The 15,385-nt window shown below is 37.8% G+C and overlaps 1 long non-coding RNA gene across 1 annotated transcript in view; it reads left to right on the forward strand.

Annotated features, from left to right (window-relative positions):
• Positions 1-15,385, forward strand: part of LOC109265943 (uncharacterized) — a 33,938-nt gene that overhangs the window by 802 nt on the left and 17,751 nt on the right. Inside the window, exon 2 of the long non-coding RNA XR_002079430.2 lies at positions 3,590-3,757. This is a non-coding gene — a long non-coding RNA (uncharacterized LOC109265943). The remainder of the gene's footprint in view (positions 1-3,589; positions 3,758-15,385) is intronic.

The raw sequence follows: 15,385 nt of genomic DNA on the forward strand, positions 1-15,385 counted from the left end.
AGAAGGAGCTCCATCAATGTTCTGTTTTCTCCCTTCTTTGAATATAACTTACTCGAATTAATAGTTGCTGATTGATAATTTACAGCAAATCTTCCTTTGATATTTTGATATGATTCAATTGAACTGATTGTTAGTGTAGTTTGTTGCCTTTTGCGAAAAATTAAATCTGATCACAGAAAGCTTTTTTTTTTTTTTTTAAAAAAACCCAAACAGCTAGACAGTGTAAATGATACAATCTGAAAGTCAGGACTAATTTCATGGGTGTGCAAACCGTGCAGTAGAACAGGGTCCCTATCTCAGAAGGACCCTTCACTTGGTACAATTCTCTGCTTGATGTAATTATTTTCTGCGCCACATGGTTAAAACGATTTTAAAGAGGGGTTCCCATATTTTCGTATGACACTGAACCCTGCAAATTATTGTGGCTAATCCTGCTGAAAGGACTGTGGGTGACATGACCTCTGTGGGAGCTGACATGGATGCCAGAATCTGTCCTGTGGCCCAAGCCCATTTTGTCATAATGACCTGTGGACTAAACCTGTGCACCTGCAGATCAATTGAGACTCAGTCTGAAAATGTTTAATCAAAATAAAGCTTTTATTCTGGGAAAGTGAAGTTGAAGTGAAGTGAAATTTCTTTTTACTTTCTATTGTTTTTATTTAAGTTTATTTACTTATTTTGAGAGAGAGGGAGAGGGAGAGAAACCGTGAGTGAGGGAAGGGCAGAGAAAAAAGAGAGAGAGAATTCCAAACAATCAACACAGAGCCCTTAATGGACTGTGAGATCATGACTTGGGCCAAAGTTGGCTGCTTAACCAACTGAGCCATCCAGGGGCCCCTCTATTCTTTTTAAATATAAATCACAGAAAAGGGAATTTTCTCTAAACTGAGCTTCACAACAAAACAGAACACCTGGGTTTGCAAGTTATTTCAAAGTGATAGGAAATATTTGAAGAAAGTTAAAGGGTGTTTATTTAATAAATTAATTGCTGTGGGGTGCAAACTAACCTAACGAGCATGGAGTCGTTTATGCAAGGGTTCTGGTGTTAATACAATGTGATAATAACCAGAACTAAAATTTCCTTTACTCCACATAAATAATAAGTGATCCAGTAAATTTCTGTTTCTGCTTTAAAATATTATGTACTCATATACATGCATGGAAGCAAAGTAGGCTGAAATAATAAATTAAGGTTGATATTTCTCATAACAAAACTAGTAATAAAAATGGCTGAATATTAACTACTTAAAGAAGTAGACCCAGGGGCGCCTGGGTGGCTCAGTCGGTTAAGCAGCCGACTTCAGCTCAGGTCATGATCTCGAGGTCCGTGAGTTCGAGCCCCGCGTCCGGCTCTGTGCTGACAGCTCAGAGCCTGGAGCCTGCTTCCGATTCTGTGTCTCCCTCTCTCTGACCCTCCCCCATTCATACTCTGTCCTCTCTCTGTCTCAAAAATAAATAAACGTTAAAAAAAATTAAAAAAACAAAACAAAACAAAAACAAAAGAAGTAGACCCAAAATGATCTGTAAATATGTGGCTGAGAAGATTTAAGGAGTCTGTCTGAACTAAAATAAATAGGGTGTAATCTTAGGGAGGCAACAAAGATCATGAAAGAGAGAAAAAGCTCAACTCTGCTTAAGGTCTTTGGGAAAGGAGACAGAAAAGGCACCACACATACATGAAGAATAGTATAATCTGTTGGACGTCAGCACTGTGCTACTTGAGAAGAGTTCTTACGGCTTTTCCACAGACTTGATCAGTGTTTCTCAACGTTGGCACCATTGACATTTAGGACCAGATAATTTTTGGCTGTGGGAAACTATCCTGGGCATTGTGGGATGCTTAGTAGCACCCTGCCCTTTGTCTACCAAATAACAAGAGGACTCCCAGACCTCCCCTTACCTCCAAGCTTGAATTTTACTCTGAGGCTAATATAACCAGATGAACTTTCTTTTGCTTCCTGTGCATCCAAGCTGTGATGACCACAATGTCCCTAGATCTTGCCAAATGTCCACTAGTTTGGTGGGGGTGGGGGGGGGGGAGGGTGGGAAATTTGCCCCCATTTGAGAAACTCTGGCCTAGGTAAACATTTTTCAAAACTCCTTTTATTCTGATTCTGTCCTCATCTAATGAGATTTTAGAAAAGAATAGCCCTCATTATTATTTAATAAATAAGAATTTGGGTTAATAATGCATTAGTCTCTGGAGAATCTAATTGGGGTGACTCATTCTCGAAGAGACTGTTCACCTTTGAATGTGATACTCACCTTATAAAATTGAGTTTCTAAATATGTATCGCTGAAGACCAGATTTTGAACCATGAGAACTCAACCCAGTACTGCAAATGTGTAGCCCTATGTCAGTGTCTCATCCCAACATTATGACCTTAATTCTAACTGCAGAGTTCAGTAGAATGAGTACAGATGAACCTTAGTGAAGATTATCTAACTCCCACACTCGTATTGACAAATGTCCAAATCTCGCAGACTGTTTTCCATTTTATTTCCCAATGTCATTTTTTTTTTTTAATTTCTTAAATCCTAAAGCTTGTATTTCTTTTCCACCACACATTCATGGTATCTGCAACTCCTTACTTGTCTCAAAAAGATCAAGAGTGACATCAGATGGTGAACAGATCCATGAAAAGGTGCTCAACATCACTAATCATCAGGGAAATGTAAATCAAAACCGTTAGATACCACCTCAAACCTGTTAGAATGGCTAGACTCAAAAGACAAGAAATGACAAGTGTTAGTGAGAAGGTGGAGAAAAGAGAACACTCATGCACTGTTAGTGGGAATGTAAATTGGGGCAGCCACTATGAAAACAGGATGGAGTTTCTTAAAAATATTAAAAATAAAACTACCATATGATCCAGCAATTCCATTTCTGGGTATTTATCCAAAGGAAACATACTAACTTGAAGAGATATCTGCACCCCCTCCCCCAACGTTCGTTTTGATGTTACTTATAATATCTAAGACATGGAAACAATCCAAGTATCTATAGATGGATGAATGGATAAAGAAAATGTGGTGTGTGTGTATATATATATATATATATATACACACACACACACACACACAATAGAATATTAATCAGCCATAAAAAGAAAGAAATCTTGCCATTTGTGACAAAATGGATGGAACGAGGGTTTTATAAGTGAGGTAAGGGGGTGCCTGGGTGGCTCAGTTGGTTAAGCCTCTGATGGGCTCAGATCTTAGAGTTTGTGGGTTTAAGCCCCACATCAGGCTCTGTGCTGACAGCTTAGAGTCTGGAGACTGCTTCAGATTCTGTGTCTCCTTCTCTTTCTCTGCCCCTCTGCAACTCCTGCTCTGTCTCTCTCTCAAAATTAAATAAACATTAAAAAACTTAAAAAATAATAAGTGAAGTAAGTCAGAGAAAGGCAAAAACTGTCTCACCTACATGTATGTGATCTCTCTTAAATGTAGAATCCTAAAAATTGATAATAATAACTCCAAGCTCATAGGTATAGAGAACATATTGGAGGTTGTCAGAGTTAGGCAAATGGGGGTGGGCAAATGGGCAAAAGCTCAAGTGGATTAAAGCTACAAATTTCCTATTATGTAGTTAAGTCCTGGGAGGCAGCTCAAGATGGCGACCCAGGAAGACCCTGAACTTATTTCCTCCCCTGGACACAGAGAATCTGCAATTACATATGGAACAATTTCCTCTGAAAAAGGCCTGAAAGCAAGCTGAGAAACTCCTTCACTTGGGCAAATGAAAACATCGGAGCAGGTACGAGAGGCTGGGATAAAAGTTCACCTTTAACTTCCCTCCCACCGTGACTCACAATTAGAAGGAATCCCACAAACTTGAAGTTTCTCTGTGAGGAATGATGAGTTTGTATCCCACATCAGGCACCCCCAGCTTTTAAGACCTGCATCCGAGAAAGGAACCCACAAAACATCTGGCTTTGAAAACAAACAAGGCCCGAGTCCATGAGACCAGAAGGGAACCAAGGAGCGGCCCTTAAAGGGCTCCCGCAGACTCAGCTGCCCTAGGGTCTAGAGCAGATGCAGCTCTTTGAAAAATACCCAGATTTTAGGTGAAAGAGATTCAATTGCTAATTTTAAAGGATCCCCAGAGGGGCAGGGGCCTGTTGGGATACTCCTAGCGATAGCACTGGTGGCAGGCGCCATTTTCCTTTTTTTCCCCTAGACCTTTTTTCTTTCCTTGGTGGGCGCCTTCCGGCTCTCCCTCTGCTGCGCTCCACAGCCTCAGTATCTCCCAGACGGGAGCTTTCACACAGTCTGGTGCCCCAGGTTTTGCAGTGAGAAACCAGGGGAAGCTCTTTGATGGGCTGGCTCTGGAGGGAAGAGCACCAGACTTGCACCCCTACAGCCCTGCGCTGATAGCAGACTGCAACACAGGCCTGTCCTTCGGAGGAGGAGGCCTACTTTGCTTTTTCGGGAGCTTTGGCCTGGGAAACAGGCTGCACTTCTGTTCTTATCTCTTTCTAAAGAGCTCAACGTCCCCAGCCAAATGAGTACCACCTTGACCCTGCCTTTCACTGATTTCAAAGCTTCGTAAAAAATTACATATTGCCAGTTTCATGATTTCAGTTAGATTCAACCAAGTTTTTAATGCATTTTAGTTGTAATATTACATATAATATTATATTAATCATATAAAAATTTATTTGAGAATAGAACGCTTAGAAAATATGGAATAGTGGAAAAAGAAAATTAAATCACCAATAATCCGACTGGTTAAGAGAGAATTTGGTTTAATTTCTCTGATAGGTCTTCTGTTCATTCAAGTTTTGAAACCGCTTGCATGCATAATTTTTTGTGCCTGACAATTTTTTGGAAGCCGCAGTGAAATATTTTTTACCTTCTAACATGATTACTTAGATTTTAAATGTCTGTTTTTAAAAAGGATAATTTTGATAATTTGTATTTTCAAAAAAAGCAATCTCTTTTATCCAATTTTATATTTTTTGACATTGAAAAATTTAAATCTCCACTCCTGTGTTTATCACACTTTTTTTCCTTGTTAGTTTTGAATGTTTGTGTTCTTTCTTTTTTTACTTGATTCTTTCATTCAGATGGGAATTTTTTTTAGTTGACTTTTTTAAAGAACAATTCTTAGATTTACAGTTAAGGTTTTAAAATGCAAAATATATTCTTACAAAAGGAATTATTGGGTCAGTGGTTTTGGACATTTCTACTGCTCTTGAAATAAATGTACTGCCAAATTGCTTTCTAGACAGTTCATAAAATTCATATGCAGTATTTATCTCTATTTCTCTGTTTTATGAACTGGGCAGTAATTGTCAATTATACTTCAATAAAGTTGGAACAAAATTTTTAAAATGTAGGGGCCGCTTTTAGGCAACCAACTTCAGCAATGGAAGCCTGAGTAAGGTAGAAGAGACCCCAGTGACCCCCTTGACTGAATACAAGCGGGCCCATTAGGACCCACCTCTAAATACCCATAAGCTCTAGCTGACCAATGTGACCAATGTGTTACTTACACCCAGACATAGATACCAAAAAAGGGAAAATTCTGCACCTTCCCCCTTCACTATAGTTCCGTACCACTCACTGCCTTGTGGCAGACAGTCTCTCCTTTGCTCTCCTGACAGCTGCTCCCTTACAGTATATTCAAATAAATTCCTATCTCCTTTGTTCTGCTTTAAGCGGATTCTATTACTGCCCATTCTGTCAGCCCGTCCCTGATCAGGCTGCCTCACAAAAAAACACAAAACCAAGTTGGGTTATATTATGTATTGTTTCTAAAACTACGCCATCGTTTACTTTTTAATAGCTGTCAAGTGTTTCCTTCAATGATGTACCATATTTTATTTAACCAATGCCTTATCATTCTGGGGAGCTATGCTGCATAAAAACTACCCTAAAACCTAGTCATATGAAATACCATTTTGTTGTGCTCACCCTGTGGATTAGGAGTTCAGACAGAGTACAGTGGAGATGATTTATCTCTGATACATGATGTCTGTGGCCTCAGCTGGGGTCACCCAACAACCAGACAGACTCAACAACCAGGGAATGGAATCACTGGTAGGTATTTTCACTCACATGTCTGTGGTTGCTGCTGGATCTTGTCCAGAGCACTTACCTCTCCATGTGGTCTGAGCTTCCTCACAGTATGGCAGCTTGAGTACAGTTAGACATTTTTCATGGAGGCTGACAGTCCTAAAGGTGAATGCCCCCAGAGCACCAGGCAGAAGCTGCATGGCCTTTTTTGGCCTAGTGTCACTTTTGTTGCACTCAGTTGGTCATGGTAGTCACATCAGGAGAGGGGACATAGACCCCATCTTTTGAAGGGAGAAGTGTCAGAGACTTTGTGGGAAAAACCACCACATCTATTATGAATAGTTAGGTCATTTACGATTTTGTTCATTACAACATAGCAATGAACATGTGCATACATATGTCTGCATGCACACGGTAAGGGTTCCTACAGGGCATATTTCCCATAAATAGAATTGCTGCTCCATGGGGGTGCACATTTACAATTTTGTTAAATCTACCTAATATCTCTCCCATAGGGCTTTGCCAAATTTATGCACCCTCTACAATGTGAAAGAAGTTATTTCTTTACCACTTTCCTGACACTAACGTATATATATATTTTAAATTTTAACCCTGTTATTGAGGAGTGATTGGCATGCAAAAAGCTGTTGATATTCAATCTATACAACTTGATGTTAAAACTTTGGTAGACATTCCATATTGGTTTCCCAAAACATTGTTCTAATTAGACTTCCACCAACAATATAGGAGTGTGTCCATTTCTAATGAGCACCACCAATTCTGCAGAAGATCATTCTCTTGCTAATCTGATGAAAAAATTTGTATTTACTTGGTTTTTGAGAAAGCTGAGTATTCCTAAGTTTGTATTCCTTTTTCCACTTTTTAAAAAAATTTTTTTATACATTAAAAAAAAATTTTTTTTAAATTTACATCCAAATTAGTTATATAGTGCAACAATGATTTCAGGGGTAGATTCCTTAATGCCCCTTACCCATTTAGCCCATCCCCCCTCCCACAACCCCTCCAGTAACCCTGTTTGTTCTCCATATTTAAGTCTCTTATGTTTTGTCCCCCTCCCTGTTTTTATATTATTTTTGCTTCCCTTCCCTTACGTTCATCTGTTCTGTGTTTTAAAGTCCTCATATGAGTGAAGTCATATGATATATGTCTTATGTCATATATCATATGATATATGACTGACTAATTCTGCTTGGCATAATACCCTCTAGTTCCATCCACATAGTTGCAAATGGCAAGATTTCATTCTTTTTGATTGCCGAGAAATACTCCATTGTGTGTGTGTGTGTGTGTGTGTATGTATATATATATATATATATATATATATATATATATATATATATATATATATATATATAACACACATACCACATCTTCTTTATCCATTCATCCATCAATGGACCTTTGGGCTCTTTCCATACTTTGGCTATTGTCGATAGTGCTGCTATAAACATGTGGTTCATGTGTCCCTTCGAAACAGCATACCTGTATCCCTTGGATAAATACCTAGTAGTGCAATTGCTGGGTTGTAAGGTAGTTCTATTTTTAATTTTTTGAGGAACCTCCATAGTGTTTTCCAGAGTGGCTGCACCAGTTTGCATTCCTGCCAGCAGTGCAAAAGAGATCCTCTTTCTCTGCATCCTCGCCAACATCTGTTGTTGCCTGAGTTGTTAATGTTAGCCATTCTGACAGGGGTGAGGTGGTATCACATTGTGATTTTGATGTGTATTTCCCTGATGATGAGTGATGTTGAGCATTTTTTTCATGTGTCAGTTGGTCGTCTGGATGTCTTCTTTGGTGAAGTGACTATTCATGTCTTTTGCCCATTTCTTCACTGGATTATTTGTTTTTTGGGTGTTGAGTTTCATAAATTCTTTAATAGATTTTGGATACTAACCCTTTATGTGATATGTTGTTTGCAAATATCTTCTCCCATTCTGTCAGTTGCCTTTTAGTTTTGCTGATTGTTTCCTTTGCTGTGCAGAAGCTTTTTATTTTGATGAAGTCCCAGTAGTTCATTTTTGCATTTGTTTCCCTTGCCTCCAGAGACATGTTGAATAAGAAGTTGCTGCAGCCAAGGTCAAAGAGGTTTGTGCCTGCTTTCTCCTCAAGGATTTTGATGGCTTCCTGTCTTACATTTAGGCCTTTCATCCATTTTGAGTTTATCTTTGTGTATGGTGTAAGAAAGTGGTCCAGGTTCATTCTTCTGCATGTCGCTATCTAGTTTTTCCAGAACCACTTGCTAAGGAGACGGTCTTTATTCCATTGGATATTCTTTCCTGCTTTGTCAAAGATTAGTTGGCCATACATTTGTGGGTCTATTTCTGGGTTCTCTATTCTGTTCCATTGATCTGAGTGTCTGTTCTTGTGCCAGCACCATACTGTCTTGATGATTACAGCTTTGTAGTATAGCTTGAAGTCTGGGATTGTGATGCCTCCTGCTTTAGTTTTCTTTTTCAAGACCGCTTTGGCTCTTCGGGGTGTTTTCTGGTTCCATACAAATGTTAGGATTATTTGTTCTAGCTCTGTGAAGCATGCTGGTGTTATTTTGATAGGGATTGAAACACTAACCTGTATTTGAGCATATTTCCAGGATAATACTTTTTCTGTCAAGGAATTTTTAATGCATAAATAGTTTTCCATATAATGAATTTTGCCACTCTTGTATTGTTTGGGTGTTTAGATTGTTCCTAGTACTTGACCACTCTAAGGAATTTGATGATGTATATATCCTTGTAAGTAAACCTTTGCCCACTTTCTTAATTATATCCTAAGGATACAGTCCTAGAAGTAGAATTGCCAAGTCAAAATTTATCCTTTTGTTTAAGCCTCCTGATACATATTGCCTAAATAACAGAACATTTATGTCATTTTACATCCCATCAACATGTCCTTTCATTAGACAATGTTCTTCAACAGTGGGGCACTTAACATTTTCTAATATATAATGTAAAGGACATTTAACTACAAATTTTCAGAGTCAACTCAGAAATCACATCGAACAACTCCCTAGTTGTAATTCTCTAGGAATAGGATGTTTTGTTGAATGTTTTGTGTCTTTTTCACGTGCACCATGTGCTAAAGAAAATAGAAAATTCAATACTTGCACTGCACCACCTGTCTGTATTTCCCTGCGCCCATTATAACTACATTTACAGAACCATGCTTTGGCTTATTTTCTTATATAGATGGCTGATATGAAAACATGTAACATTTGAAAAACCTCCATATGATATTTTTAAAACAGTTCAATGGCCTCTTACAAAATCCCCTAGGAGTATTTCTCTTAGCACTAAGGATCTGAATAAAAGTTTGTTTTTCCCAATAAACTAGTGTACTTCTGTCTATCGGTGAGAGCTATGTGGTGTACTTCCTTTTTTTGTCCTGGTTTTTAGGATGATCAGAACTAAGTTCTATGCAATTACTATAGCATTATTCACTTTAAGCAAGATTTTTTAAAATATAAATTTTCTTTTGTCCTTTTTTATTTCTCTCTCTCTTTTTTTGTGGAATGTTCAGCTCTTACTATAATTAATATACCTTTAATACTTTTTAGAGGGTGGAGAGAGAAGGTCAAATTATAAACCAGTTGATAAAAATTATATCTTGGGGTGCCTGGGTGGCTCAGTGAGTTGAGCGTCTGACTCTTGATTTTGGCTCAGGTCATGATCCGGGGGTTGGGGGAAAGAGTGCTGTGTGGGACTTTACACTGGGCATGGAGCCTGCCTTATGATTCTCTCTCTCTCTCTCTCCCTCTGCTCCTTCCCCCTGCCTCTTAAAAAAAGTTATATCTTTAATTAGTAATATAGATGATTTTGGGGTTGGGCTAAATATGTATTAATTTTTATGTATGACTTAGAAACAGTTTAAAAATTAGAGTGTGAGTTATTTTTCTATTCACCTTTCTCTGCCTGGCAAAAGAAACTAGGACTTTGGGAGTAATCAAAGGCTTTATTTTAAGTTTAATCTGATTTTGTTTTTATAAACTGTATTTAATAAAACATCTAATGGATTCCTTTATAACACAGAACTAGCTATAGAAGAGAGGTTTGCATGTTTTAACGTTTTATATTTACACAGATGACAGATCTAGCAACTGTAGGTTGACAGCCTGAAATAGTTTATGTTTCTGGTTCTGTATTTTTTAAACATTATCATGTTTGGTATCTTGGCTTTCTGTTATTATGTGTTAGCTTGCAAATATGACATGGGAGACTGGTTAGGTTTCCAAATGTCATGGGAAAATAGGATTTACATCTCATAGTTATGTGTACATTTATTTGTCTACTGAGTTAATTCTGTGTCCCTTCCACAAATGTTCTATGAACCATGTAAAATCAATTCTGATTGTAGCTAGTTAAACAGCAATTTCCTCCTTAAAAATGCTGTTTCGAGAGATGAGACAACTGGAATAAAAGTTACCCATGACTTTAGCCATGAGTCATTTCAAAGAACTCAAGGTTGATTCAGTTACTAATGCATTCATTCAGTGTATATTTGTTTACCTTTTATGTATCAGGTACTATTACTGGGATAAAATGGTGAACTAGACAGCAGTAGACAGGCAAGGTTCTTGATCTTATAAAACTTACATTCTAGGGGTGCCTGGGTGGCTTAGTCAGTTAAGTGTCTGACTCTTGATTTAGGCTCAGGTTATGATCTCATGGTTCGGGATCTCAAGCCCTGTATTGGACTCTGTGCTGACAGTGTGGAGGCTTCTTGGGATTGTCTCTCTCCCCCCTTTTTTTGCGTGTCCCCCAATCTCTCTCTCTCTCAAAATAAATAAATAAACTTAACAAAATAAAAAATAAATAAAACTTATAGTCCAGAAGGAGGAGCCAGAAAATAAAATAAAAATAAATATGTAAATAAATAAGAAAATTTTAGTTAGTTGTAAGTACTATTCAGAGAATTAAGTAGGGCTATAGTAATAAGCCTCTACTTTAGAAACATTGGTCATAGAAGGACTTCTGAGGAGGCTAAATTTTAGCTGAGATCAGAATCAGAATAGTTCCTTTCTGTAAAGATGAGTGGAAGACAATTCTAAGTAGAGAGTATAGGTAGTGCAAAGGCCCTAAGGTAGGACTTGGTGTGCTTCCACAAAAGAACGAAGGCTAACAGGGCAGATACTAAAGATGCTCTGATTTTTTTTTTTTTTTACTCTAACAGAGACTCTCTGTCTTTTGGTACCTAAAGATCAAAATGAGAGGCACCTGGGTGGCTCAGTTGGTTAAGTGTCTGACTTTTGATGATCTCAGCTCAGGGCTTGATCTCATGGTCTTGAGATCAAGCCCCACATTGGGCTCCACACTGGGTGTGAAGCTTATGTTAAAAAAAAAAAAATCAAAATGAAAGGCAGCCTTTCCCATTTCTAACGGCTGTTCTGCGTTTTTCTGATTCTGAGATAGGAGTGCACAGTGCTATTACTAAAAACAGTAGAGACTTATATAGTGCTTCCTACAGGCAGGTACTATTGTAAGTTCTTTACATGTGTTAACCTGTGAGGTTATGAGATACATATTTTTATGTTTATGTTTTTGTAGATGAGGAAACTGAAACACAGATAAGTTACTTAACATGGGCTCAAAGAGGTAGTACATGGCAGAACAGAGATTTGTTTCCATTTGTCAGAATCCAGAATTTGTGTGTTTAACCATTAAACCATACTGCTTCGTGATAACAATAATGAGGAAGATAGTGGCATACACCTTTATTTTTGCTATCAAAGCATTGTAGATTAAACAAATCGATGTTATCCTCATGTTACATCTTATGAAAAGAATAAGGAATTGGTATTTAAAATATAAGATACTGGTTACAAGGACATGGGTTTATTTTGCATCACTGGGCAAAGTAAACTCATTTGCCATACCTTCTGGATCTCCACTTACACCATCATCCATTCATCCATTCATCCATTCATCCATTCATCCATTCTTTTACCCACCAATAATTACTGTTTGCCTACCATATATACCAGGAACTTTTTTAGGTACTACCAATACAGAAATGGACAAGTTAGCCTCTGCTCTTATGGAGTTTACTTTTTCCAAAAGTGTGACAAAAATTCTGTATTAGTAAAACAAATCTTTAAAACTAAGTTAACAGAATCAAATATCTTCAGATACAGTTAATTTGGTCTTTACAGATTACGTACTAATTCACAAGGGAATAAATGACTTGAGTCAAGGCATTTGCACAGCTGGAAATCAAGTTTAAGATTAGATTGCCATGAACCCAAGTGATCTGGCTCCAGCCTAAACACTGAATTAATCCACTTACTTGGAGCGGACCAAGGTTTGCAAGAGAGGCAGCCCCTGTCCCATAGAATGGTAGCTGATGTGTTTGTAAATGACCAGTGCTTTCAACTCTGTAAAGTTCAGTTGAACTTGAGAAGACATAGCCAGTATCTCCTGATTCTTAGTAAATTCTGATCTTTTCCAGTTTACCTTCTACTAAATTAGGCCATAGAACCTGGAAATCAGCCATGTTACATAAACACTCTAGAAGTATTATGCTGTGAGTAGGAGACAGGGGTAATGAGCCATATCTAAAACTGTTTTTATTGGAATCCATAAGAGAAGGAGAGAGTAGAGTTTTAAAAAAGTATGAGTGAGATGAGTTAGTGGAAAATGAGACTAAGTGAGAATAAATGTGTGAATATTAGAGATTTTTACAGACTGGAACTTGATTTGAAATGGAAGAATGGAAAAATGCTGAGACCATTTTGGACTTAATGGAAATGGTAAGGAAACTGTGATAATTTTATTACTATATTTGAATTGCCTGGTACTATAAAAAACCATTCTTATAAAACTGCCAGATTTCTGGAATTTTCATGAACTAATTATATGAAACCATAGACCAGGATGTTTCAGGAATACACTTGGGTGAAGTCAGAGCTCACATAATTTATATCTTACTTTAATTTTATTATCACTTGACAAAACTTGTTTAATAAATGCACTTTCTTTATAAATCTGGTGCCACATTTCTCAAAGTGATGTTGAGAAACTCGCATTTCCTTAGGAAATTATTTAGATTCATGTTTCTGTGATTAAATGTGGGAGTGGTAGGTTAAACAAAGGACTTCACTGAATCTTCAAGGTGCTAGGGAACATATAAATCTCCCCTTGTGGGATATAGTACTGTTTTTGTCTTAGAGCACTCTGATAGATTTGTATCATCTGAAACACAATTTGGGAAATTCCCGTCTAGTTCACTGGTGGTCATGTTCCCATTGGATCAGACCCCATAATCTTTTTCTAAGTCCTTAACTGTTTGTATTCCAAGGACGACTTGATGTCTCTTCATTCTTAATATCATAGTATCACCTGTTTCTTAAACAATAAACTCCAAGCAGTTATATATTTGATTGCCTTTTATTCTACTTTCCCAGCCAATTGTCAACTCCTACTTCAGTTTTCTTCCCAGAATTTCACAAATATTTCTCACTTTTTAATTTTCTGGAATTACCTCCTCAAGAGGGGGGCTTCTTTTTTTAAAAAAAATATTATTTATTTATTTTGAGACCGAGTGAGAGAGTGCAGGAGCAGGGGAGGGGCAGACAGAGAGGGAGGAGAGAATCCCAAGCAGGCTCTGTGCTGTCAGGGTGGAGTCAGAGGTGGGGCTCCATGTGGGGCTCCATCTCACCAACTGTGAGATCATGACCAGAGCGGAAACCAAGGGTCCAACACCTAACTGACCCATTGAGCCCCTCCAGGCGCCCCAGAAGGGGCTTTGATCAACATATGCCTTGGTTGTTTCAGCCCCCTCAACAGGCCTAATTTCTCTCCAAGGAGATTTTTTTTTTTTTTTTTTTTTTTTTTTTTCCAAGGAGATTTTTTTATTACTGATAAAGATGTCACTCCTCCTTCTTTTGACCATGTTGCCTTTTTGGTTTCCTTGGAGGAAACATTTGTTACCTGATAGTCCGGCTAAGTGTAATTTTTAAAAAGTCACGTGCATGTGCATGATTCTCATACAAGTAAAATGAGTAACATGAATCAAAGACTTTATTAAATTTATTTATTCTTATTATTTTTAAAAAATTTTAATGTTTATTTATTTTTGAGAGACAGAGTACGAGCAGAGGAGGGACAAGAGATACAGGCTCCAGGCTCTGAGCTGTCAGCACAGAGCCTGACGTGGGGCTTGAACCCACGAACTGTGAGATCATGACCTTAGCCAAACCTGGTGCTAAACTGACTGAGCCACCCAGGCACCCCAACTTTGTTCAACTTATTAATTAAAGGAGAAGCTAGTAAGATGTTAAAATTGGTTCAAAGTTTTATAGTCAGAGATTATATTTTCTACTAGATAAAATTAATCTGTATTACTATAAATATGAGTAATTTGCATTGTGACTAACTAGAATCATTTGCATTGCTTCAAGTTTTTTATTACTTAACCTCTACCCCTGTAGCATTGTAGAATAGCCTCGCCAATAGAAAGTCAATCATGGGTGCAAGCTCCCTTACAATCAGGTAATACCCAGAGTGTCCATTAGACAATGCTCAATCTCCATCCAGGGCACTCGCAGTAATCTTTTTGCCTATTTTTAAGTATTGGGTAATTTTTTCTCAGCAGTCAGTAATTCTCCACTGACAGTATTTATTTAATCAGTGTTTGTGTTACTTTGTTTCTACAGTGGTGCCACGGGCCCGGGTTTAGTAACTTCTAGAGAAGGATTTATGTGGGTTTAGCTTGCCAGGTGAAGGCCTTGCATAGTCCCACTGGAGACAGGAATTTTAAAGCTTTCTGTGAGAACATGAGAGAAAAACTTTTCCTAATTAAAGAAAACTAAAAATAAATTTCCACATAGATGTAACTAGTCAGTGGATTTTAACCTCCTAAATGTGCTCCACTTCCCATTCTCCAGCCTTCCAAATACTGAGCTAAGTATACAGTCCCCTCATAATCACTGCACACTGCAGATGTGAGATGGCCGTGAAAGTGTGCCTTCTTGAACGAGGCTATGGTCTCGAATGATTCCTCTGTGAGTAAGGATAGCTGATCCTTGCAGAGATGAAACCCACATATTTGGACTCTTCCATTACCAAAGTGGGTAGAAGTGACAGCATAGTTCAGTTATAGTGGGAATATTTATTTGAATCAAACAAATTAAAGAAATCCTATCAATCCACTGGATCCTTTATTCTCTTAGTGAAAGAGATCAGGTCCTTTCAGTAAGCAGATACCTCTGGGAGGCTGGATTGTTTATGCATAAATCAGTCTTTTAACCAGTGCCTCTTAAACTGTCTGCAATGAATAACTGCACATATAATACCCAATGTTATGGACCAAGATAATAAAAATGAATTTCTCAAAAAACAAAACAAAAACC

The sequence above is a fragment of the Panthera pardus genome, unplaced genomic scaffold (assembly GCF_024362965.1).
Source record: "Panthera pardus isolate Hobbes unplaced genomic scaffold, ASM2436296v1 HiC_scaffold_1, whole genome shotgun sequence".
NCBI classification, from domain to species: Eukaryota; Metazoa; Chordata; class Mammalia; order Carnivora; family Felidae; genus Panthera; species Panthera pardus.